A 26,314-nucleotide genomic window follows, 5' to 3' on the forward strand; every position below is an offset into this window, starting at 1 on the left:
ATTAATGAAGTAAAAGGGGCAATTTTGTTTTTTATTGCAACTTTAAAGTCCCCCTGTAGTCAATCATTTTATTCCTTAAAACTCATCTTTGATCACCAAAATGACAGTTTTTTTGCTTGAAAAAAATTATTCATGCTTTAAAATAGTATGAATGTAACTCTACACTTGTGCATCATTTATTATACGCGTTCTATGAATATGCAAATTAGCCCCGCCTCCACTCACTCACACCAGCTCAGAGATCCACTCGTTGATGATCATACGTTGACGTGATTGGTTACAAAGTAGTTTGTGACGTTCAGAAACACCAGTGATTTCAAACCGTGTTTTTGAGACTGTCTTTGGTTCACTGCCATTTTAAAGAGAAAATACTCAGCAATGGTGGTGACTTATGAATTTGCACATGGTTTGTCTTTAAAGGGCGGGTGAATTGCTGTTTCATGCATACTGAGTTTTTTACACTGTTAAAGAGTTGGATTCCCATGCTAAACATGGACAAAGTTTCAAAAGTTAAGTTGTACGTTTGAAGGAGTATTTTTGTTCCAAAAATACTCCTTCCGGTTTGTCACAAGTTTCGGAAAGTTTTTTTCGAGTATGGCTCTGTCTTACGTAAGATAGAGCGGAATTTCCTTATATGGGTCCTAAGGGCACTTCTGCCGGAAGAACCGCGGCCGCGCGCGCACTCGTAGACTAGAGAGAGAAGAGAGCGAAAGCAGTACGTTACCTCAAAGCGCTATGCTCGGCTTTTAGGGAAGTCAATGTCACCAAAGAAGTGGGTTTTTGGTTGGCAGGGCAAGACAACCCTGCACAGATTCCCAAAGAACCCAGCGTTAAGGGAATAGTGGATGGAGTTTGTTTTTTCGAAGCATCAACGGAGGTTGTGCACGACTCTTTGTTCCCTGCATTTCGACGATGATTGTTTTATAAACAAAGCCCAGATCGACGATTTGCAGATCGTCTAATGCTTAAGGATCGAGCAGTCACAATGATAAAGGTTCGCTGTCGCAATGCGGTGAGTAAACTACTTCAAATGTCTCTCTGTGTTGTTAGATCGGTTAGCACAGCTATAGCACACCGCCCACACGGCCCGCCCCCAGCCGCTCGGTTTTTTCCGGAAAGACTCGGTACAGCCTATCTTTTCTGTTATAAATATAATAAAACTAAAGACGTTTTGGAGATATGAAGGATGCAATACTACTCTATAGGTACTCAAGATTAACAGGAGATTGAGTGAAAATGAGCATTTCACCCCCCCTTTAAGCATTTTAAAAACACCACATAGACAACATTAAAAACTTATTTAAGATTTCAGACCTCTGTTCACAACTCTTAATCTAATGCTTATGAAAAGCAGAAGTTGTATTACCCCATATCATTGATGCTCCCATGTTGAAGTGGCTAGAGGAAGTAATGGACGACAGTTTTTTTTTTTTTTTTTTACATTGAGTCATTGGGTGTTTAAATAGAAGTCACTCTCAGTTTCCTCTGGAACAGTGTGATCAATAGGGTGTCCGTTTCAGTGTTCTGCTCTCAGGTATTCACTGTTGGTAGAGTGAATAATATTGTATGTTATTAGATTTGTATAATATGGGATGGCTGGAGGGTCTATCTCCCCCACTGCTCCACCCTCAACATGAGCCATCTATTGGTGTCAGGTATGAGTGGGTGGGGTTGTGCGTGTGTGTGTGTGACCTACATCTACAGCCATGCAGAAGTAATGCCGGTTGCATGTGGAACTTTGACATGCTGGATGTGATAAGAGCATAGCTGTAACTTCTCATGGGACTAGTGTCTGACAGTGGAATGGAAGCAGACTGTCTTAAACACTCACTCATAGACAGAAGTTGGAATGTCTTTTTTCAGACAGTCATTGTCTGAGTGAGTCAGACACTGCTCTGATTTTTTTTTAAAGAAGTGTTTAAATATTGTATGAATATTCACTTTTATATTCTTACGGGCCATTTACACAGAAAGAGTTTTTGCATTAAAAAATGGGGCAGTGGAATAAAAAGAAAATGCAAAGTCTTGAGACAAGTTGAACTACTTTTGACTTGGCACCGCATTCTATCAACGCAGTGCTCATTCGCAAGACGATGCGAAAGATGCGAGACACGAGCGCAAAAGTCAAAGAGGTCCGTCTAGTGCATTTTTACTTATAAAAACAGCAAAGAGCTTTCTGTGTGAACATCTCTTTATTCTGTTGATATCATAATGCCACCTTTTTCCTTTTTCTACATTATGCCATGCCTCATACACTTTCACACACAAAAATGACTTTTGTGTAAGGATGCATCATAAGGAATGTAATGATTCTGATTAATTTTTTTTAGGGATGAATATATAAAAGAAATGCAATTTGTATTGCATTTAATGCCCTCAGCAGTCATTCATGATTTTAACAGAGCAGATATAACAAAAAATAAATCAATTTAATACAGTTCTTGTAAAATGGGTTTGCATTTAAAAGAAAGGATTCGAAAGAGAACTTCATTTGGGAATCAGACTTTAATGTTTGCAATGTATGTTTTTGATTCCTGTTCACACCAAAACATGTTGTTTGGCGTGAAAATCCTGAATGGAAGAAAGTCAGTCAAACGATATTTACACGTTTTGAACCATTCAGATTGCATTGCATTGACGGCATGTGAATGTTTGTGTTGGTCTGAACAGATACTCCAATGAAAATGTTTATCGCACTGAACAATCCTCTTGGTGTGAAGTGAACAGGCCTTAAGAGTCATTCGTTCAAGAATTGGCCTACATGGTATGTTTTGTGGTGCTGCTGAATTGTAGTGCAAGAAACAGTTAAAATATTTCTGTACTGTGATCTGTCCTCATCAGTGGAAGAATCCACATTCAGGAATCATTAGAAGAACCAAAAGTCATGAAAATCCTTTGGCTCGGGTTCCTTTTTAATGGGGCATAGTTCTAATAAAGAGAAATACATAATGTGAAAGAAATGTAGCTAACTGTGGATTGCAGCCAGCGATGGATTGTTGAGTTGTACTGTGTCCATGCAGCTGTCATCAATGCAGTGTGCTGTAGAACATCCACTCCAGAACAAAGACACAGCAGGGACAGACTAAATGTGGCTTTTGTTTCCCATGCGGCACGGGAGTAGGAAGTAAAGGAGAAGGATTGGGCTAAAGTAGTGAATTATTGTGTGTGAGAGGGTCTGTGTTCTTAGAAGGTGGAGTGTTGACACATGATTTGGACAGGCATATAGACATAGCAGAGAGCAACTTGGAAAAGCAGGGAGGGACTCACTGCAGGCCAGACTCAAACCTGCATCATCTTGAGGAACATTAGAAAGTTGCACTAACACCGTGTCCTAACTGGACATGATGCTGTGAAACATGTTAAAGGTGTCTTTTCCATGTTAATCAAAGTTTTTGTCCTAACCAGCCACAACGGCTGTTTTGGAAACCGTTTCTATTCCTGCAATGGTTGTACAACAACATACAAAGTATGACCATGAAATTGAAGGATATTGATTGTGTACTTTATTTAAAGTCCCCCTGGGGTGAAAATCAAGCTATTTTAAGGCATGAAGACATTTTTTTTTTTCGAGGAAAAACTTTAAATATATAATTTTGGTGATCAAAGATCAAAGGGATACAACTATTGACTACTGGGGACTTTATGTTAAAGTAATTTAATGTGAGTTTATTGCCATACTGAAAGTATAACGGATAATTCACCTTAGTTCTTGAAAATAAATTAAAGGAAACAAGAACAAGATTGTTTCAGTCACTCACTATGTATTTTGAATAATGTTTAAATGATGTAGTTTCTATGAATTATGGTACTTACTTATCCATGTTGTTGTGATTGCAGTGCGCTTGCAAAGTGATCCCACCCACACTCTCTTCAGATTGGCTTTGATTTTCGATTGATCTCGTAGTCGTGTTGCATCTGGTGTGGCCAGACAAATTGCTTGTCGCTGGAATCTTATCGCATCACATCTGGCTAGGACACCGTGCAAGTGTGCGTATACATTTTTGCAGTAGTCCTTTGTGGCTACTCCTGACTTCGTACCACTACGGAAGCAGTGCTGTGTAAAAATAACAAGCCCTAACCGAGTGAGCAGGGTTGGGGGGTGGAGTGGACCGCGTCTGAAACTCAGATGCACTCATCCTGCAGTCTGTGTTTTGTAGGTCAGTCTCTGCCTGCATCCGCAATGTGGTAGTTAGAGCTGCCGTTGTTATGCACAGAATCCTTTAAAAAGTTTAATGAAGTAGTTTAATGCCTCTTACCTTTGAGGTTCAAATTCCCCATATTTGACGGGGGGTCACGGAAAGGAGCATGGTTTACAAAACGAGTGTCGCTTTTGTGCGTTTTAGTGATGCACATTCAAATGGTAGTAGTGTGTGTATTGTATTTGTGACAGAGGGAGAAAGACTGTTATAGCTGTAGGCAGTAATACTGACCTGACCAGTGGAGCATGGACACTACACAAATACTCAACGCACATGTGCCTTCACTAACTATATGCTGTTTTCTCCGATGAGGGATGAAGAGAACACAAAAATAGATACCTGAAGCAATGCATACACTCCCCCCCCCCCTTTTTTTCCCCATCTTGCATTTTCTTTCTTTTTTTCATGTCAGATTCAGTTTGTTGTGCTTTATTTGTATGACAGACAACTTTACATTTTGTATTGCCGAAAGGTTCCTGCATGGAATGCAAATAAGTGCAGAATAATATGAATTAAAATAACACTTTCAAAAGGTAATATTAACAAATAATGAGTATGTACAATAATCTGTTTTCTTATGTTCACTGTTCATTGATAAATATCATGGAATTTTAAAAATGTGATTTACAGGCCTGAAAAGTCATGGGAATTAATTAGTGGTAGACTGATATGTATTTTTTTGATGGCTGAAGCCTATATCTTGGAGAGCAGGATGGCCGATAAAACTGATATAGTCCTATATAATATCACATTATTTCATATTACTAATTTAAAATGAGTTAACACATACAATGATATGTGATATAATTTTGTATTTTTTTTACATTTAGTTACAAAAAATACATTTGAAAATGTGTACATTAATTTGAACATGGTAGATCAATCTGTGAAATCTTCTTGATTCTGTAAGCCTATTGTATTTTTTCTCAAATAAAGAAGTTGCTTAAAGGAGAACTCCGGTCAATTTTAACATTGAGCTCATTTTTTTGTACATTTGGAGTGCTGTCAATACAGAGAACAACGACAAAAATCGGTGTTGCCTACACCGAGTTATTCTATTTTTAAAATTTGCACCCTGTTGACTTCAATAGGGCAAGTAGTAAGCCTGCTTTTTAGCCTCTTAACATCCTTTAAGTGTCATTACAAGTGCACAGAAAATGTGAGTGATTCCTTCCGAGTAAACACGGGTGGATCTGACTGCAGTAGATGTTAGAGATATTAATAAAAACGAAGTTAATTCAGCCAGCGCTCATACCTTTGTTTACATCCTGTTTTCGGTGGAAGGCCATAGTAATCGATTGTCGAGTTCACGCGCATAGGTTTAGTTACCAATGATCACGCGCGTGAACTCGACAATTGATTACTATGGCGTTCCACCGAAAACAGGATGTAAACAAAGGTATGAGCGCTGGCTGAATTAACTTCATTTTTATTAATATCTCTAACATCTACTGCAGTCAGACTCACTCGTGTTCACTCGGAAGGAATCACTCACATTTTCTGTGCACTTGTAATGACACTTAAAGGATGTTAAGAGGCTAAAAAGCAGGCTTACTACTTGCCCTATTGAAGTCAACAGGGTGCAAATTTTAAAAATAGAATAACTCGGTGTAGGCAACACCGATTTTTGTCGTTGTTCTCTGTATTGACAGCACTCCAAATGTACAAAAAAATTAGCTCAATGTTAAAATTGACCGGAGTTCTCCTTTAAGTAAACTGTACTCCGTAAACTGGTGAGTTTGTGTGCTGAAGTTTGCCTGGTTCATGGCATTAAATATTTAATAGAAATTCAAAGACTTGCTTACAAACGTGTTTTTACTTAATGTCGACAATATATGAATAAAGAATATTATAGCATTTGCATTTCAATTATTAGACAAAACTGTTTAACAAAGACAGTAAACAAATGAAGACTCAGAATGGGAGCTCCTGTGAGTTTTCAGCACTGTCCTAATAAAAGGCTGATGCTGATAATAAAAAAAGGCAAATATTGGTAATATTTTGGCCTTGAATAGAGTGATTAAAATCAAAGTCACAGACGAATCATGGAATTTGTAGTGTTAATATTATGGATGGGCAATAAAGAAAATTAAAAAATTAATTCAAGCCTCTTACTCCTGAGTTCATGAGTCATTTGCTTGTGAATCAGACTACTCTGGTTGTGCTGTGTTTTTGCATGGAGCAATATGTACAGCAGTGTTTCTCTCTCTCTCTCTCTCTCTCCCTCTCTCTCTCTCTCTCTCTCTCTCTCTCTCTCTCTCTCTCTCTCTCTCTCTCTCTCTCTCTCTCTCTCTCTCTCTCTCTCTCTCTCTCTCTCTCTCTCTCTCTTTGTCATTAATGCATCCCATTCTAAGGTTCATTACCCTTAGACACCACAGCACGATCCCATTAAACACATGCTGTGTCTGAATACACACCTGCTTGTGTGTGAGCCACAACACAGAGAGATCTGTGTGAAGGAAGAGCAAGCATCCTTACAGCTTTATGATGACTACTGAGTGTCCGGAAGCAGATTACATGTCGTCTTCTCTCTGAGTGTTGATACTCTTATAGACTCTGATGTGATCCAAGCTGGTATTAAGGTCAGTGTGTGTGTGTTTGTGTCTGAGAGAGAGAGGATAAATCAGAGCTGTGCCACATGCTCGGAGGAAACCAGATGCTAAACAGCGGGAGGGAGTTTTCGCCTCCGTTTGCAGCACTGTTTGTGACCATTGTCGTGATCATTAGCTAGAATTTTATATTGGGGGTTATGTTGTGCGTGTGTGAGACCTTCAGTAGCTGTTATTAGATGTGGTTAGACAGCTGTGTGTGTACAGATGAATGTGATCATGTTGATCACAGAGCTCAGTCAGTTCCCTACTGGATGAATCAGGCAGACATTAGTTCCTTGTCCCCCACCTGACCTCACAACACTTTAGTTCATGGTTAGCACTTATACACCTCTTCTTAAGATCGGAAAGGCATTCTCCTTTTCCACTGATATGGTTTCTTGTGCAGGTTCCCGGTCTTAGTTCTCGACCTGTTCGGCTCATTTTATATAGTTATAATAATGAATATTATGTTTTTATTGCATTATAATGATCATTTAGTCAATATTGCGGCAAATAGAAGAAATTAAAAATCTGTTCTGTATATTGGTTATTGAATACTCATATATATAATACTCTATACTCGGACAAAATCTGTTATTGTCTGACAAAACAAGACGATATTAGATGAAAATAAAATGGACTAACGTTAATTGCTATAGAAATGTAGGATAAGGTCCATTTAATTTGTGTTAAACTGCAACACTTGACCTGTAGTAAGAAAATGTCCCTCACACACAGAGCCTTTTTCAGTTGCTGTTTTGCATAGGAACCTATAGGAGTTTTTGCCTATCTGTCTGTCGCGTGTGTGGGTGTTGTGAGGGGTCATAGCAAAAAACAAAATACAAGACTTTTCCACCAAGTTTTTTCCATGGTTGTTTGGTTGTTCTCTGTCCTGTTATCTGGGCCTGAAATGGAAAATAAAGGAAGAGAGGGACGGAGCGGTGAGATTTTGCCTGGGAATGTGAAACTGGAGGTGGGGGAAGCCCGCCTGGGTTTGCCAACTGAGATTTGGCTGCCCAAGAGTTTGGAAAATAGATGTAGAGGTGAGGAGAGATAGAGAAAAAGACAGCTGTTCACATCTTGTTCCCAGCTGAAAAATCTTTGTTTTTTGTAGCAGTCGTGAGCATTTCACTATCAAAACCAAGATCATGGTTTCCTGGTTTCTTCAAACAAAAGATGAATACCTTATGTACCTAAATGCCGACCAAATGCACTGTAAGTCGCTTTTTGTTGAGTGCCTGCCAAATGCATAAATATTGAAGACCATATATAAGAATAAATTAATTAATGAGCGAATGTGAATGATAAATATGTAATATTCTGAAATTAAAAATAAACAATAAACGCATCAGTAAATAATCCAATATGGTTAAATTAATTTATGTAATTTTGACCTAAATTAATTGTTCAAATTATTTAATTATTTATTTGCATTCTTTTGCATTTATTTATGTGTTTATTTGTTTTTATATAAAGTTTATTTATTTATTTATTTATTTATTTATCAAAAATGGTTTTTTATTGCTATTAACTGATTAAAATATAGGCTAGGTTATCTAGGTTACTAGAACCCAGTTAATTTTTGTTTGTGATAATTCCATAGAAAGTGGAATGTTCTGACATTTATGACCAGATACGTTGATATGTTTGGCCTTTATTATATTATAGGAAAGTAAAGAGTGTATCATCATTTTATTTAGTCACAAGCTCTAGCTGCATACTTTTAAGCTCTGTCTCTTTTCTGATCTCACCACGGCTACTCAGTGCTGTGTCTGTCACCTCTGCAGAGAAGGACAGCTGTGGTCTGCCACCTCTCATGCTCATGTTCTGCATCCCTGTAAGTGCCTGCCAGGGCTCTTGTGCCAAGGAATTAGGCCACATCTGCATGTTTTCCCAGTGTGTGTTGCAGCTGCACAGTACAGATAGCAACACCAAAGCATTTCTGTGGCTTACATTCAGATGTGGGTTCACAGCATCTTGTGTGGCTTTAAGAATTCATGGTTCTGTGTGTGGGAGAGCAGTTGGCATATCTTTGCTTTGCTGCAGGTGTCACCTGTTCAGGTTGTCGACGAGCAAGATAATCGAAGGAGAGGACAAGAGACGTGAGCTTAGAGTTTTCTGTTTATCTCCATGCCTTTTGCATAATCAGTGTCCTGTCTTGCCTTTCGATTTTGTGCACAGGTGTACTTAGTGGTCAGACTGCTTTAGACCTCTACTTATCTCACTGAAGTGGACTTCCGGTCAGTTTTGTTGATTTTTTGTAGAAACAGCGTCTTTATAAGGGGATGAGATGCTTCCAGGTGGTCAAAAAGTCTAGACTTGACCCTACAAGAAGTGATTTAATGAATTGCAACCAAAGGGCGCCCTAAAGCAAAACCCTGTAAACATGATATCAAAAGTTTGAACCCAGATTGCCCAACAGCATGCCCAACAGCAACAGCAAAACATTCATTGAAGCAGGACAAAGAGAAAGGTTGAAGCCAAAGTATACCTTGGTTTTCTGTTTGGTTCTAATTTTGTCACCAATAGGTGTGTGTGTGTGTGTGTGTGTGTGTGTGTGTGTGGACTGTGCACGTGCAGCCCAGTTGTTGTAACCGTGCGCCCATGTGTGCATTTTCCACAAAGGCAGAAGACAAAGGTGGAAGCAACAATATGAGGAGGTCATAGGCCTGGGTATCGATTCAGGCTTTCTAATTAAGTTTTACTTGATTCTGATTCATATTTCAATTATAATGTCCATTTTGCTTACCGATGAAAGAAATTCTATGGTACTGTCATAAATGACTCGTATTTCTAACTTTTTATTAAAGGGGTCATATAATGCCATTTTTGTACAAGCTAATATGATTCTTTAGGGTCTAAATTAAAAGTTTGTAATATACTTTAATTAAAAATTCTCATTAGTATTGTAAGAAAACACTAATTTTACCTGGTCAAAAACAGCTCTGTTTTCAGCACGCCGTTTAAGTGCATGCGTCTTTAAATGATAATGAGCTTTGCTCACCCCGCTCCTCTGTTCTGTGCGTACACCATTTGTAACACAATAACCATAACGCGTTGTTCATTATAAACGTGGGATTATGAATTATATTGAGAACGTTGTACTTAGAAAACATGCCGTAATGTACCCTGAGTGTAAACCTTAGCCGCATTCATCGTGAAGCGTGCAAAGATCAATATAAAGATTAATATAAAGGTTAATAAAACGTTACACTCACTTTCTTCTTCTGGAGGTGCAGCAGAAACACGAATAGTTGGTACCGATCCTTTTTTCAGGAGCAGCTTCTTAGCAAAACCAGCTTTATACTGACCCTCGTTTGTAAAGCAGTCTGGTGTGTGAAATGATTCGCGCAAACATGAAAGCATTGCTGTTGATCGTGGGGAATATTCCCTTCGAAAACAAAACTCAGCCAGTGCGTCTTCAGCGGTTCAGATTTAGGAACATCAAAATGACTGCTGTGTTCGTTATTACACCCAAGAACAGAACACCACAATCGCTTAGACGCCATTCTGCTCATAGACAGTGCTCCAGCATATCAACAATGACCGCGCCGGTCCGCGCGGACTATGATTGACAGCTCGCTCACGAGCGAGGGCGGGTCTGTGTTGAAACGCTGCTGTCAATCAACAATCGTGGGAGGGGCGTCGATTTTGTGACGTCACAAAATCGAACGGCTTGATTTGAGATGGGAGAAAACATATAAGAAGATAAAAAAAAAAACACTGGATGGATTTTTATCATTTTATGATGGGTTGTGTACAGGCACTGCCAACACACATTTCAGTACAATCAACTTGTAAAAGTGCATGTACCATTATATGACCCCTTTGAAAGAATGTTCATAAGAGTCAATTGTTTTGGAAATCAGGAATAGTTTTTATTACCCGTCAACTAGACTACGCTGGTTGCGTTGTATGATTGTTTTGTGTGCAGCCTGCAGCCTTTTGTGTGTGCATCTAGGTAGATATTGCTTTCTTCATGTTTTTGTTCACCTTCTGAAGAGGTCACATCCTCTTTTAAGCTGCAGTCAGGTTATTACTGCTTGTACAGGTGAGTGTTATGTGTGTTAATTCTCCCTTCTCTGTCAGCGTGTCCCTTCTAATCCTGCCAATGAGCTCATTTTTTACACATTCCTTCCCAAAGAGCCACTGGCTTTCCACTGAGCCAAGCATTTCTGCCATTATCCATCCTGCAACTATGTTTTCTCATTTTCTTGGTCCCGTTCTTCCTGTCTTTGGCTGCTGTATCTATCTGCAAGCTTTCCATGCTTGGATCTGGATCTGTGCCTGGTAGATTATGGTCGCATTGACCCTGATTGGCCACTAGCAGATGTCTTGATGTCTGCCTGTTCACTATCAGCGGTCACAATGGCTCTACTGTACAAGGAGCATTTCCAGTGGATGACTTTTAGAGTGCCTGCCTTTATGACTCTCATGAATGATTCACTTGCTTTTTCAGAAGCATCTTTGCAGTGTTCCTTTTGCCAGCCCAAGAGAACATGGCCTGCATGAAGACCTTTTTTGTAATGTGCTGGTACAGAACAAATGTCCTCATTGACCCTTTAGAGTGGAATCGAACAACTAACACGTATGAGGTAATTTCAAACAAAATCTGTCCAAAACGAAGGTTGTTTTGCCATTGCAAACTTTTTAGAAAACTTAAGCTGACTGTTAAACACCTTCAGACTGTGTAAATTGTACTCTGGGGCTCCACCTTCTTTGACATGGAAATCTTGGTTACACTTTATTTTAAGGTGTCATTGTTACAGTGTATTTATATATTTAAGTACGGAGTAATTAGGCTATAATTAACTACATGTACTTACTATAGGGTTAGGTTTTGGTTGAGGGTCAATTGCATGTAATTATGCATAATTTACTGTTGTTACTACGGTAAGTACATGTAACATGTAACAAGGACACTGTAAAATAAAGTGTTACCGAAATCTTTTTAGGTTAATTTCTTCACTCTGGTTGGAAATCACTTGTAATTGATTTTTTTTAAACAAAAAAATACTTCAGTCAATAATCACATTATATTTAAATAATTATGGCTGTTATCTATAACATCAATTAAATAATTGTAACAACGGTAAATAATTCATAAGGTATCCCAACAAATACAATTATTTTGATCTCAAATCTCAGCACTCTTCTGGTTACCATCACAGTTGATTGATATAATCAATGCGTTGGGAGTGTTTTATGGGTATTTTAATTACAAATGACTTGTATACAAGTTAGTTTAGCCTGCTCTATTTTTCTGCCGGAAATCATGTGAAAAATGAATTAATTTCATATGATCCTGACTCGCAGTGTTATTGCTAGCAGAGCCAAGTCACTTGCAAGCTTCTGATCATTTTTAAACATTCTCTAATGTTTTAGGTACCGACGGCAGTGTTTGAACTCTGAATTGTTTGCGATCTGCCTCGAACTCCATGTTTTCAAATTCTAACAATTGCACAAAAGTTATTGTGATTGCCACTGGAACTCACCAGGTCGTACAGTCAATCCGTGCACCACTGCTTCTGTATGTTTTGTGCAAGGACTCTCGACTGTAGGAATTCACACAGTGTACACACACTCTTATGTGTACAATACTTACCTTTGAGACAGCAAATAGACGATATCTGAAAGCCACTTTAGGTCTCTATGGTTTCTGCAGACTAAACCCATACTAAATTATAAGTAGATAGGCCTAGAATAAGTTATCAGGTTTAAAAACATAGGAATTAACAACAGGGTAATCTTTGCCCCCTGAATTTAAATATCATTTAATTGTCATATTAGATAGCTAGTTTGTCATTTTTGTGTGGCATTTTTGCCCCAACCACTGGTTCAGTTTTGACCTTGGTGGTAAACAAGACTTGCAGGAGCAACCAATGAAAGGGTTCCGCGGTATTGCCGAGATTTTAGATACAGCTGGCTGATTGCTACCCTGGTTGCCCTCCATGAGCTGTCAATCAACAGCTTGTGCAAAACCGCTCTCGCCACAATTGATAGCAAACAGCTGGCGAACGCAAACACTCGGTGTGACTGATTGATGAGGATGAATTTACAAACATTTAGAAACATGATTTTGCCTAGCATTAGAAGAAAAACGTCCCACACTCAACTCCGATGGAAAGAGGCTGGATAATGATGGGACCCGATAACAGAAATGTGGGGGATGGGGTAATTCTGGGTGGTGTTCCAGTGCAGTTTCAATGACCCATACCATTTTCTCTCTGGTTGGGGCTTACAATTAACTGAAGGATTGCCCTGGCTCCCTTCTCTCCTCCGGGTGCTGCAGAGTGACCCTTGAGGCAGGCGATATCCACTGTTTGTTTGGCTATTGTTTAGCTGACAATAGGCCGGATCAACAGCTGCAGGCGGCTAACTGATGAAAGCTATTCATGGCGATATGTCTCGCTTTCGGGAGACACTGTGGAACAAGAAGTCAGCCGGAACTATGGCGTGTGGCGCATGTGTGTAGGGCGGGGCTTTTTAAGCAAACATGAATATTCATAGTGTTTTCTTCCACCATTTGTTGTTGTACATGGAAGTTGTCATTTGTCGACAGATTTTCAACAGAATTTTCTGATATTAATTGTATAAAATGCATTTCTTTTAGCTTTCATGGACCATAGAAAAAAACGAATGGCCTGTTCACAGGATATTGCAAGTTTCTGAGGGGTTTCCCCCAAATGTTCTGATGTTTATCTTGGAGACTATGTAAAATAACCAGTCAGACGAGTTACTTGGGCATTATCTGTAGTCTTGTTGAAATTGAAAACATCCTCCCTCTGAACAGGATTATGAGTATTGACTGTGAAGACACTGGTAACAGTTTCATTGAGATGATGAAGTTGACCTTAATTGCTCTGATTGAAACTAATTTTTGGGCTCTTTGTTCGAAGAGTGTCGGTGGCGACACCATTTAATGTGGGGGAAGCTTAATTGTGGATACGTGAAGAAGGGAGTTGCTTATTTGCAGATGGTCGAGGATGATTATTATTCACATATTCAAGTAAAATTGTGTTTTGACTTGTGTATAAACAACTGTGATCTCTTGTAACCCTTCTGCTGAGAGCACAATGAGAAATGAATAGCAGCCAGCAAGGTTTGAGGGGGAGAGGGGGATGGATGAATGAGTGGTTATGGGTTTGATGCCATTTATGAGAAGAGAGGGGAGAAGCCAGTGACTATTTGTCATCGTCAGTCTCTCGTTAACCCACCGTCAGACACGCACACCTCCCCCCACTGCCACACACTTTTTAAACACAAGCTGCCCTCAGGACATGGGCCCGACCCTCACCCACACAATGCAAGTGTGTCTGTGTGTACACTTCTCATAATGTATGCAGCGTGCAGTAAAATTGATAATGTTTTCCGAAACACAGAGCAATTAAAGTTTTGTATAATTATTTCATTAATCTGTGAGTCAAGGTTTGGCCTGAGACCTCAGCAGGGGTCTGCCGTCACTTAACCTGCTGTTGGGGTGCTTTCTGTCTCGCTTTACTTTTTTTTTTCTCTTTCTCTTTCAGAGCATCCCACTCTGTTTCTTCATTCTGCAATTGTTAAACATTCTTGTTTTTATCCCTGCATCTAAAGTATGTATACATATGACTTTGCACTTCCTTACTAAATGGTTTGTAAAAAGCAGTTTGTCAAACGAATAGTATGTTACTCGTTTTTTTGTCTTATCTCTCTTTTTTATTATTTTATTCAAAAATACATTAAAATGCAGGGTCATTAAAATATGGTAGGGCGATGCAGCTGTTCTGATATCATAATGAAGAAAAAAACGAAAAGATTTTTTTTGATAATCTTTAAGTTTTTTTTTACATAATTTAAAAAAAATATTATGAAATCAACAAAACTGTGTATTAATATTTGCAAAATCATGTGGTGCGTCCTCAAAGTCATGTGTTGCAACCAACGTGCAAAACCCCCTGCAGTCTTTTAATATAAATAATTTGTCCTTTTTATTACAAGACTAAGTTAGCTCAAAGTTAATTATTAAAACAAAATACATGAAAAATGTTTGAATACTTGAAAATAATTGTTAATATTATGTGTACTCACATGTATTCAATGTATAAGAGAAATATGTTATTACATTTTACTTGGTTACACCACATGATTTTTTTTATCATGAAATCGTTAAAAAACGATTTGGCTTTTTTTTTTTTTTTTTTTTTCAAAGCCAAATGGGTAATACAAAGAGTACATTTCTAAGATCTTGGCACATGGTTTAAACTAGATTTATTTACTGCCTGTCAAGAGGGTGCAGTCTCAGGTGAAGCCGTCTCTGAGTCGAGGACGTGAGGCGCTCTGTGTTTGAGTTTGTCGTCTAAGGATGTGTCGGATTGCCATTGTTGCATGTCCTGGAAAACCCCGTCTTGTACCCCCACCCTTCACCTTTTCACCTCACTCATGGAAAAGAACAAAAAAAAAAAAAGGCCTAGATAATGGCACTCTTACAAACAAACTGTTCCTTCAGTCACTGTGAGCGTGATTGTTCCTGACAGCAGTGTGTCTGTATTTGATGATTAATGTCATGGCTGCTTTGCTTTGTTTTGGACCCTGGAGGTTTAGTTGTTTGCTGGGCATTGATTGCATGAAGAAAAAAAAACACTAGATTTTATACTGCCACAGGTGTGCGTGTTTACATATGCACATTTTCAGGTTTTTCTAATTTTCATTTCCTTTCATTAGTTTCCTCTTCTGCTCATTTTAGCTTTTATCTTGCCATTAGACACCGCAAGCTGGCACAGAGCAGCGGCACGGAAATGGCGCCTTGGCATCTTGGCCTTGCAACAGACCTTCCCACCCGCCGCTCAGACTCCTGCCATGACTGTGGTTCTTATTAATGCTCTCCTCCATGAGTAACGGCACACTGGAACCCGTAAGAGTGTGTGTAAGTGGTTTAGAAAGTTTCATGGGGATTATATATTGGAGAGACAGGTGCTTATGGATTCTTGTAATCATCGTGCACAATTGCAAATCATAGCTGTCTATTGTCTGATTGTCTGTCTGAGACTATCCCTGCAGTTCAGTGTGAGCTCATTGACTGTCTTGCAGTTTCGCATTCCCTCCGTCATCTTGGGATGTGCAAAAGTACATATTTTTTATGTTTTCCCTAATGACTGAGGGCACTTACAAACTGGAGTGCATCAGATTGATTTTCAAAATTGAAATCAATTTCAATGTGGAAGGAGAACTTTTGATTGAATCCATCGACGAGAATGTCACAGAGGTGGGACCACGTGTACTTTTGAAATTCAATTCACTGTATTCCTGCTACTCTTTCCACTCCTTCAAAGGGACTTTTCATATTCCTGTCTGTCAAATGCTTCTTTAGGGCAAAATGTTGTTAATGTTGTTAAAGCCCTGTTTAATTTGACTTGTTTCATGTTCACCTGACCTTAATCAGTCATGTTTCTTTGGGATTGTTCACATAAGATTCATTCTTGTCCCAAAAAGGCAAATTTATTGATATTGATTTGATGTATTTGTAAAGATGCAACTTTACATATAGAATCGTTTGTCGTTATGGACATCATCTGATTCACCTCTAATTTGCGAGATCATTCATACGCTGAACGTTCGTGATTCATTACAATGCTCAACCACTACACACATAAATAGGATACACTACTGTTGAAATATATGGGTTGGTATTATTAATGTTTGATTTTATTTATGTTTTTGAAAGAGGGTACTTGTGCTTACTAAGGCTGCATTTATTAGAGAAAAAAAATACAATTTAAAATAATTGTTTTCTATTTTTTTATGTAATTTAAAATGTAATTTATTGTTATGGCAAAGCTGAATTTTTAGCAGCCATTACTTCAACCTTTAGTGTCACATGATCTTAGGGTTTCTCTCAATCACGATTACTATTGGGCAATATTGAAATCACGGTTATTTAACAAGGTTATTGGTGGGGTGATGTGATTTAAAGTTTTATTTCACAATATGAGTATTTTTAAATAGAGACATTTTACAATTATCGATACTTCAGCAAAAACTAATCAAGGTTAACTAATGTTAGAAAAATGTCCTCAAAATAATTACATAAGACCAGTAAACAGTCAGCAATACAATATGAACAAAGAAACTTTTACAAACAAAATGGACAAATAAATACAACAACATGCAAATACAAATAAAATAAACAGTTTTAAGATGTACTAACAGTACAGTACTAATACTAGCCTACAACAAAAAATAATAAAAAATGTAAAATAACACTGCATAGTCTTACTGTACACATTGAATATAGATTAATCCTTATTAACGCTACTTAAGTTATTCAGTCAAGATCACTGAGTGATTTTCCTTTGTCATTTGTTGTTTGATTGTCTTTAATGACAGATTGCAGCTGGTATATTAGGCTTCTGCCACTTTAAGAGCTAATGCACGGATCCAATATACTGTTTTGCAGCTTAATGCGCTTTTTATAGCTCTTTAATGTCAAACACATCCTGCAGTTTAGCAACAGTAGACTGCATTTTACAACGCTCACTCATTTGGCTGATTTGGATGTTAAGTTTGGACTTTTAGGGATGAACGAAAGGAAAGTGCACTGGACGGAATGTGGCAGGGGCACAATAATCATTTTACCTCGATTATCTTGTTTTCATAATCATTGGAAGCCAAAATTTAAATTGAAAATCAGTTATGATTAATCACGCAGCTCTACATGATCTTTTATGCTGATTTGGTGCTCAAGAAACATTTATTATCTAGTTAAAAAAAAATCTTATTGATCCCAAACTTTGCTTTGAATAAAAGTATCTATTCAATTAATATATGTAAATATGTAAAAATTTGCAGCAACTGAAGTAGGCCTTAATGGAGCTCTATGATCTATACTTTTCACAATTAGACATTGTAAATTGAATCTTTGTTTTTGTGTGCAGCCCAACAAGTGACCAAGAGTTGCTAGCAGTTGGGTTGTCAGATCCAGAGACAACGACACATCTGTGGTAACAGAACACCATTGACTTGGACCGATATTGTGTGAATCCTAGTGGTTGCGATGGGTTGTTTGGAGGCTGCCAAGTGTCTCTTTACTGTCTCTTCTCTATTCATTTGTTTTTGTTTCCTGACATTGTGGATAGGGCTGGGTATCGATTCAGATGTTACAATTCGATTCGATTTCGATTTGCAAGCTCTCAATTCGATTCGATTTCGATTCTCGATTCGATTTTCGATTTCGATTTCGATTCTCGATTCGATTTTTCGATTTCGATTCTAAATTAGATTTCGATTCGACTCAATGAATATTTAATACAAATCCTATATTTATTAAAAAAAGAAAAAGAAAAGAAAAGTGTTACAGGTTAACAATCCTCACATAAACCCATATAAAAACATCGTGTGTAACAGCTAGGCCATATACAGAAATTGAATAAAGTTATCAAACAGTCTGTGCTGCATTAATTATAAATTATATATAGACTAATCAAAGTTACAAAAGTTCTTCAGTCAAGAGTAGTGAGTGTTTTTGTCTGTTCCCTTTGTTCTTTGATTAACTTTAACGACAGAGATAATTAGTGGCTACTGTGTACTGTCCCTTTAAGACCAGCCGCTGTTGACAGAGACGCAGATCTCACACGTGCCTCATTCTCTCACGAGTCATAACTCTTTACGTTCATCATAAGACTGCTCTTATGTTATGAAAATACTCAACAAAAAGACATTTTGGCATAATTGTGTGTGTTATTGTTCGTTCAAGCGCGAAAGATAACTCTATTCTGGGCTGTCTTGTGCGCACGCACGATATCATCGCAAGTTTTTGTGTCACAGTCTCGACATTCACAGGCAGCGAGCTCTATTTTGTCTTGTCGCGCATGAATGGTTTTAAAATTTGCATGAATAAGAGCGGGATCATGTAACACTAGCCAAAGGATGACAAAAAATTAACAGATGCTGCATTAATTGTGTTAAAAGCCCAAATTTGTTTTTTCATAAAAAAAAAAAATCGCAGCATTTTGCGTCATATACCCTAATTGCGTATAGGCTTGACATCGCGATTGCGATATGATTAAACGTGCAGCACTAATTGAGGTTATTTTATGAATTAGATAAAACTAACATAAAATCTCACAGCATTAGCTATAAAATTGAGTTTGCGAGACTATGAACAATGAAGGAAAACTAATACTTGGGTAATAATAGACAAATAAAGATGGAAAAAAAATCGATTCTTGGCGTTTGAGAATCGATTTTGAATCGACCACATTTTAAAAAACGATTAATCGAAAAATCGATTTTTTTGCCCAGCCCTAATTGTGGAGCTTATGTATACGTTTGTGCATGTATGTAATCTGCATTGTTGTGAGCTCCACAAGTGTTTGGTGTGATTGAGCATTTACGGCAGCTGAACCTTTCACAACACAGCTGAGTTTCACTTATTTTCACATTTCCTTTGTTTTCTCCATGAAACCCTATTGATCTTGTGTTAAATAGCACTCCCCTCGACAGCTTAATTGCAATGTGAATTGCAGCATGCAGCGTGCGGCTCAGTCCTACTGTAGGGAATGTAATTTCCAGAACGTTCTGTGTACGAGGACGTTCCAACAACATTTACAGGGCCGACCAGATTGTTTTGTCTTGTGCATTTTGCTTGCACACTCTCCCATTGTCGTTGTATCACTGCTTCATTTTTATATCCATTGTCTTGCTTTCAGTCAAAACAATGAAGGGTGGAGAAGCGTTTTGCGTATGCTCGGTTTATCAGGCTCTCATCTGATCTTCTGTAATAATGGCATTCTGACTGTGTCATCTGTAATGATATCTTGACTGTAACTATGATAATAGTCCTGCAAGTTAATGGTGCATTGTACGTGGGTGGCTTTTTTCCATCAGATGAGTAGCAGCATTCGTAAGCTAAAGGGCTTAATGAGGGCTGTATTTCCATTGTAACTGGAAAAGCTGTATGAAAACGTATGGACATATTTTGACCTCTGATCTCGGCATCTCCGTTTCACTGTCTGCATCTTGCAGAATTTACATTAAGATGAAAGTTTATCAGCTGTTTATCAAACAGTCTATGCTTGTGTGGGTTGAGTTTTGGTTGTCTTTTAACTGGAGAAATTGTGTGAGACTGGGATCTGTTTGGGGCTTTGGGTGCAAAAACCATGAAACACACGAAGAGTAAATTTCCATGTCTGGCTCCAGTCGTTCCTCAAGTTTGTAAACAGAAAAAAATGATGAATATGTGATTTCCAAGAGTGGTAAAAGGATATCATCACCCAGCTGCATAATAGGTATTTGGGCAAGATTTTTATATCCTGGTAATTGCTGAAGCTTTTATCATAGTATGTGGTGTTATTGCATTACAAAATGGGTTGAAAGATAACTTTTTTTTTTGTACGTAAAAAATGCTCACTTGCACTTTTTGTAGAGGACTTGCGGAAAGCGGCAGTGCGCGACTGTCGTGTAAGCAGCATCTCAAAATTATTTTATTATGCGTATTTAATGTAAACAGTCATATGTGTCTTAAGGGATTAAACACACAGGACAAACATCTTGTCAAAATAGATTTGTCTATTTGTGTGAATGCAGCCTAGCTCCCACTGTCTATGATGTCATCACTAATAATCAAACAGCAGTAAATCTGAGAAAGAGAAAAATTACTGCTCTTGACTGAAAAACATTCAGATACTTGAATCACTCTCTGTGTATTGCTTGTAATATGTTTATTTGATCTTCTTTATTCCCCCCCCCCCCCCCCCCCCCAATGCTTAAAGGGTTAGTTCACCCAAAAATGAAAATTCTATCATTAGTCACCCTCATGACTCTATCGCTTTATAGATTTAAGAGATTTATTTTAGGCTTTTATTCTCATATAAACTTTGATCACTGAACATAAACAGAAGCTCAACCGAACCTGCTTGACACGCGAGAACAAACCTCTTGCGGAAGCTCAAACGTGCTGCGTAACACATGAGAATGAACCTCATTGGTTCTTGAGGAAGCTTAAACGTTCTGCGTAGGGATGCAACGATACCATTTTTTCAGAACCGATCCGATCCGATACCAAAAATTCTGAGTATCGGCCGATACCGATCCGTACCGATACCAGCGCAGTTTTTTTTTAATCAAGTAGAATTTCTATAACTCTGTGTTGAACTGATAATAAGAACTGAAAAAAAGAAAAACAACAACAACAAAAAATATATGATCATAATCTGACATAAATGCTATTATAAACTAGATTAGTGGATAATTCAGCAGTAAAATTTAGTCTAGAAAAATCACGAGTGCACAATAATTGTATAAAATTTGAACATTTTGTGGAAAAATTTTTTTTTAGTGGGGAACAAATTAGAGACAATAAGTGTAACACTAAATCTGGTCAAACTTTACACATTGCTCTTTGTATTGTTGTAAAATACATTCATGAAAAACAAGATAAAAATCAAAAATAGCAATTATTTTATATCCTACTATAAAATTGAGACATTTTATAAATGTATAGCACAGCTGTTTAATGAAGTAGCAACATAATAGATAGGACAGAACAAGAATGGCTATTAATAATGTTTCATTGCGTCACTGTATTATGATATGAAAGGCTCCAATACATCGCGGCACAGAGCACTTATGCGCATCCCGAGCGCAGAATGATGCGCTTGAAGCAACATGAGTCACAGCGCGCAGCGCGTCGAGTCCGCATTGAAAAGTTTAAAGCACAAAGAAAATACATATGATGCATGGTGTATTATACAGTATCTATCTATGCAATAGTCTATTCAGCATTTTCTTTTAAATTTCAGTTACTGTGCGCGTGAAGAACAAATAGTGCTCTGACTTTACTCCAGTGTTGTGATCTAACAGACACCCGGTAGAACATGATTAAGGTACAGCAATAAAGTCCAGCAAGATAAAGTTGTTTTATGCGAAACCATAGACCTTTATCTACAGATCAAGTATAATAATAGTAACATTGAATCATCTTGGAGAGAGTTTCATCGTGTTAACTGTCGTAACCGAACGCGACGCGCTGTTTGAATGCTGAATGAAGAATGATTGACAGCCGTAGCTGAGGGAAACGTTTACATGATCTTGAATTTAACGACTTAAATATTAATTTATATCTCACATTATACTATATAATGGCTTCAGAACACTTATAATATTGTGCACGAAAACTTATGGTGCTTTATAATGTTTGTGTGCCTTTTGTGGGGCTTAACAATAACACAATAGTATACGCACAATATCGGATTTGGATCGGCCTCGTCTGACCGATACCCGATCCGGCAAAAATGGCAGTATCGGAGCCGATACCGATACTGAGTATCGGATCGGTGCATCCCTAGTTCTGCGTAACACATGAGAATTGGTTCTTGAGGAAGCTCAAATGTCCTGCTTAACACATGAGAATTGGTTCTTGAGGAAGCTCAAATGTGCTGCGTAACACACAAGAATGAACCTCATTGGTTCTTGCACGTCAAACAAACATGCTTGAGCTTCCAACTGACGTGTAAGTTGTTTAAATAAATGTATGTTTATATGTGAATAAAAGCCTAAATTCAATCTGTTCATATAAAGCAATCATGTCTCTTTAGAAAATAAGTTTTACAATCTCTTTATGAACTTTTTGAGGTGTCAAAATGTCAGTTGTGTAGCTGTCAATGGAGGGACAGAAAGCTCTCAGATTTAATAAAAAAAAATCTTTATTTGTGTTTCGAAGATGAACGAAAGTCTTCCGGGTTTGGAACGACATGAGGGTGAGTAATTAATGAAATTATTGCGTGAAATATCCCTTTAAAACAAAAGGATCAAATATACATATCACTGTCAACACTGCTCTTGCAGAAATGGAGCCAGTTTTTGCAAATTTGCATTTAGCATTTGGAATTCAGATAAGCTGAAAATGATTTCCTTGTGTGTTTTGGCATGTTTTTTCTTAGCTGCTTTGGTCCTGAATCAGGTGCTTTGTTAGTGTGTGTCTTTGTACTTTTCCTCTAGTGTTCTGTATCCTGTGATGTTTGTCCTACTTGACAGCGCTGACTCAAAGGTGGCCACAGTATAATAATAGAAGCAGCGAGGGAAAGAATAAAGCGGAAGGAGCAATGCAGAAACTGTGCCAGCAGCGCAGGCTGTCGGAGACAGAATTATGGCAATACGGCTATTTTCCTCTCTTTTTCCCTCACATTGGAGCTGCCATGTTTTCAGCAGACCACATCACAGACGCAAAGGGAGGGAAGTCTATATAGAGAATGTAAACACTGCACAGGAAGTGGTAAATGCATTATATTTACATCTCTCCTCCAGTGCATCAGTCACATTTCTGCTCAGATAACTTATATTATAAACTTACCAAAGCGTCATTGCAGATGTTCATTGCAAAAGTCTTTGCTCACATAACAGGAACAAAAGTTGGTTACAAGCATTGTGCATAGTTCATGTTTATAAACTTTGATCAAAGCCCTCTTTACACCTGATAATAAGATGCGTTTTGGTCGATCGGATCACAAATGGACTACTCTAAATACAGGTGTAAATAGGGTCTAAAAAGTTTTGAGCTTGTCCATTTTCGACCACTTTCTAGAGGTAGGCAAACTCATTCGACTGGATTGTTTTCGTAGTGTAGATGCTCCTGTGGCAGAATGCATTTGAACAGTCACCAAAGACCGCCTACTCTCTGACTACTTACTTAATGTGTAAACATAATGGGAAGTGCGCTAGCCAGACAGGATTTAAACTTTGTTGGCTGGTGTTACAAGGTTAGTTTTTCAGGGGAGGAGGCGGCAGGAACCTGTGTTTATAAAATAAACGAACACAAAACGTAAGTAAAGCGGCAGCCCCTTGCGGACGACTGCCGCACACACATAAACAAAACACAACGTAAAGTCCAGGCCTGGTCCTCTCTTGTCCTTCACTGTCGTCGCTCCTCCTTTTATGCTCCCGTAGCTCCTCCGTGATGTGCGGTGCGGTGCGGTGCGGTGCGGTGACGCTCATTGTCAATCATGCCACCAGCCTCGCGCCATACTCACGGCCCTTGGCTTCACCCTGCTTGCCACAGCTGGAGACCCAAGTAGAGTTTGAAGACGAAAAACCTACCAAGCACAGTGCTCTCTCACCATTCCCGATTTCTAACACGCACTCAATAGCGTTTGGCGTGGTCTTGCGACTGTTAGAACAGAAACGAAAGCCGCTGCTCTCCGCTTGATTTTTTCCGTGTTCTCTGGGATGCATGTTCGTATGTAAATTGTGCAAGCTTATTTTGTCCATTAGATAGCAAAAATCCATACATTTACCCGCCCATAAACCTTCCCCTCTAAGAAATCAGGCCAGAAGTGGTTGAAAGTGGACAAAAGAGACGGAGTAAAATACCAGGTGTAAACGGGAATATCTACCTCGTCTACTTGTGATCCAATCGACCAAAATGCATGTTAGTACCAGGTGTAAACAGGGGCCTCAGTTCACTCTCTGGCCATCTTGGAAATGTGTTTGGTCAGCTATTTCCTTTCCAGTACAGCTCCTATTGAATTAAATGGGCCAATACTGAAATCTCAAAAAGTCACATTTTATTAACATATTTTAAGTCTGCAAACTGACATGAATAATTTTTTTTAAAACATGGTTTCTTACCCTCACATAAAACACACAAAGGTATTTCAGGTTGTTCCAAAGATGTGCATGTGCGTTGTTGTTCAAATGCTGATTTGCAGGCGTGAGGCGGGATATAGTTTGCTAGAAATGATAGGCCATTTCTATTTCTCCCGTTCATTGTAATACCAGTGGCCTGTCTCAGTTATATACTAGGGGTGTAACTGTTATCTGTAAAAAACCGAACCACTTGCACCATGGTTAATCTCAAATCTGACAAGGCATCTATAATCTACAAAAAACACGTAAAACACACCGCTAATGTTTGTTTCTGTTGATGGATACACTCATGTGTTTCACATGAGAGTAGTTGTCCTATCTTCTGTTAGTATGTAAACCTATTACTGGCATCACAGTTCCTCAAGTGTTGGTGAGTTTCAGTTCAGCATGACAAGTGAAAGAGACAAGCCGCTGATGGAGCCGCTGCATGCATCATAAATCTCTTGTCTGGGAACATTCTGGCTTTCCAATGTTACAACAGCGATGGTCAAAAAACAAACAAAAACAAAAGCGCGCGGAGTCGTGGACAAAACGGTCACTCTTCGTAAACTTTGTTCGATGCAAGTATTGATGCTAGCCGTATGCTTATTTACGCTGGTGCTGATAGTTTGCGAGCGCAGGTGAGACCAAAACAGTGCACAATGCCGCCTTTGTTTAAACAGGCACTGAGTGCTAATTCGGATAGGCACAAAACAATAACGAAAGGGCTGGGCAGTGCTCGACAGTAAGAAATGCGTGATGGCCCGTGAAAGATGCAGTGACTGTTCCGTCAACTGTCCTGATTGGGCCAGTGCTGCCTCGTCACAAAAGTTCATCATTTGCATGCATTTTTAAGCCATTCCAATTTAAACATTCATGCACAAGCAGATGCGAAGGAAGTATGTGAGAAGTTTTGTGTGTGCGTGCTATGTAAGAAGTTAATGTGTGCGCACTCATCCGAAACAGGCACACGTCTCAGCACATGAATACTAAATTGAGTTTGTTTTCAAGTCTTCTTGCGCTTGCATGGACAAATTCACACAAAAATCATGTCACCATGTCCATCTTGACATGCAAACATAGTTGTGTATATCTTGAGTGAACATAAACAGTCGAGAAAGATCAGTAATGGATCTGTGCATTGTCTTAAAGAAACCGCATCCTGATATTCCTGCTGCTGTTTGTGTGTTTAATGTTAATCAAACAACAAAAGGCAAATAAATCACTCACTGCTCTTGACTTGAATAACTTTTGTAACTTTAAATAAGGATTAATCTTTATTTAATTTACACAGTGAAGACTAAGCAGTGTTATTTTATATTTGATTATTCAAGTATCTGAAATATATACCCTTTTTGTATCTTTGCTATATGATATTTATTTGTGCTATTCCTTTGATTTATTTGTTCTCATTTTCTTTATTTTTATTTAACAGTAGTCCTTAGGGCTGGGACGATACACCTATCTCCCGATTCGATACTATCACGATACTTGGGTGCCAATACCATATGTATTGTGATTTTTTTTTTTTTTTTTTTTTTTTTTTTTTGGTTACTTTTTTTAATTTTTTTTTACGAATTGCGATTCTACAAGTATTCGATTCGATATTACAATTTTTTTAACACTAGACCATCGGGAAAAGTTAAATCATACACTTATACAGACTGTACATGATGTATAAGATGTCATATTTACAAAAACAAATCATCACATCTTTCTGACTTTTATTTCAGAAGCATCATACAATACTACATTCTCTTGAATAAATTATTCAATAACAAATACATTTTTTAACAGTCACTTGTCGCCACTTAGTGGCGAAACAATGTAATCGATAAATGCGTTATTTTAAGCACCAAGTTTCTATCAAAAGCTGATTTTGTTCATATTTGAACTTTAAACTTTTATTCAAGTACTTCTATGATAATT

At 38.2% G+C, this 26,314-nt stretch overlaps 1 protein-coding gene across 4 annotated transcripts in view; it reads left to right on the top strand.

Moving 5' to 3' along the window:
* agap1 (ArfGAP with GTPase domain, ankyrin repeat and PH domain 1) overlaps window positions 1-26,314 on the top strand; it is a 204,366-nt gene that overhangs the window by 59,483 nt on the left and 118,569 nt on the right. For 3 of the 4 annotated variants that reach the window (XM_079883367.1, XM_079883368.1, XM_079883369.1), the window contains exon 2: window positions 3,236-3,365. The exons of the other annotated variant lie outside the window; for it this stretch is intronic. The gene's annotated coding sequence lies outside the window, so the exon portion shown is untranslated. The remainder of the gene's footprint in view (window positions 1-3,235; window positions 3,366-26,314) is intronic. 4 annotated transcript variants of the gene reach the window in all.

Source organism: Squalius cephalus (assembly GCF_949319135.1).
Source record: "Squalius cephalus genome assembly, chromosome: 10".
NCBI classification, from domain to species: domain Eukaryota; kingdom Metazoa; phylum Chordata; class Actinopteri; order Cypriniformes; family Leuciscidae; genus Squalius; species Squalius cephalus.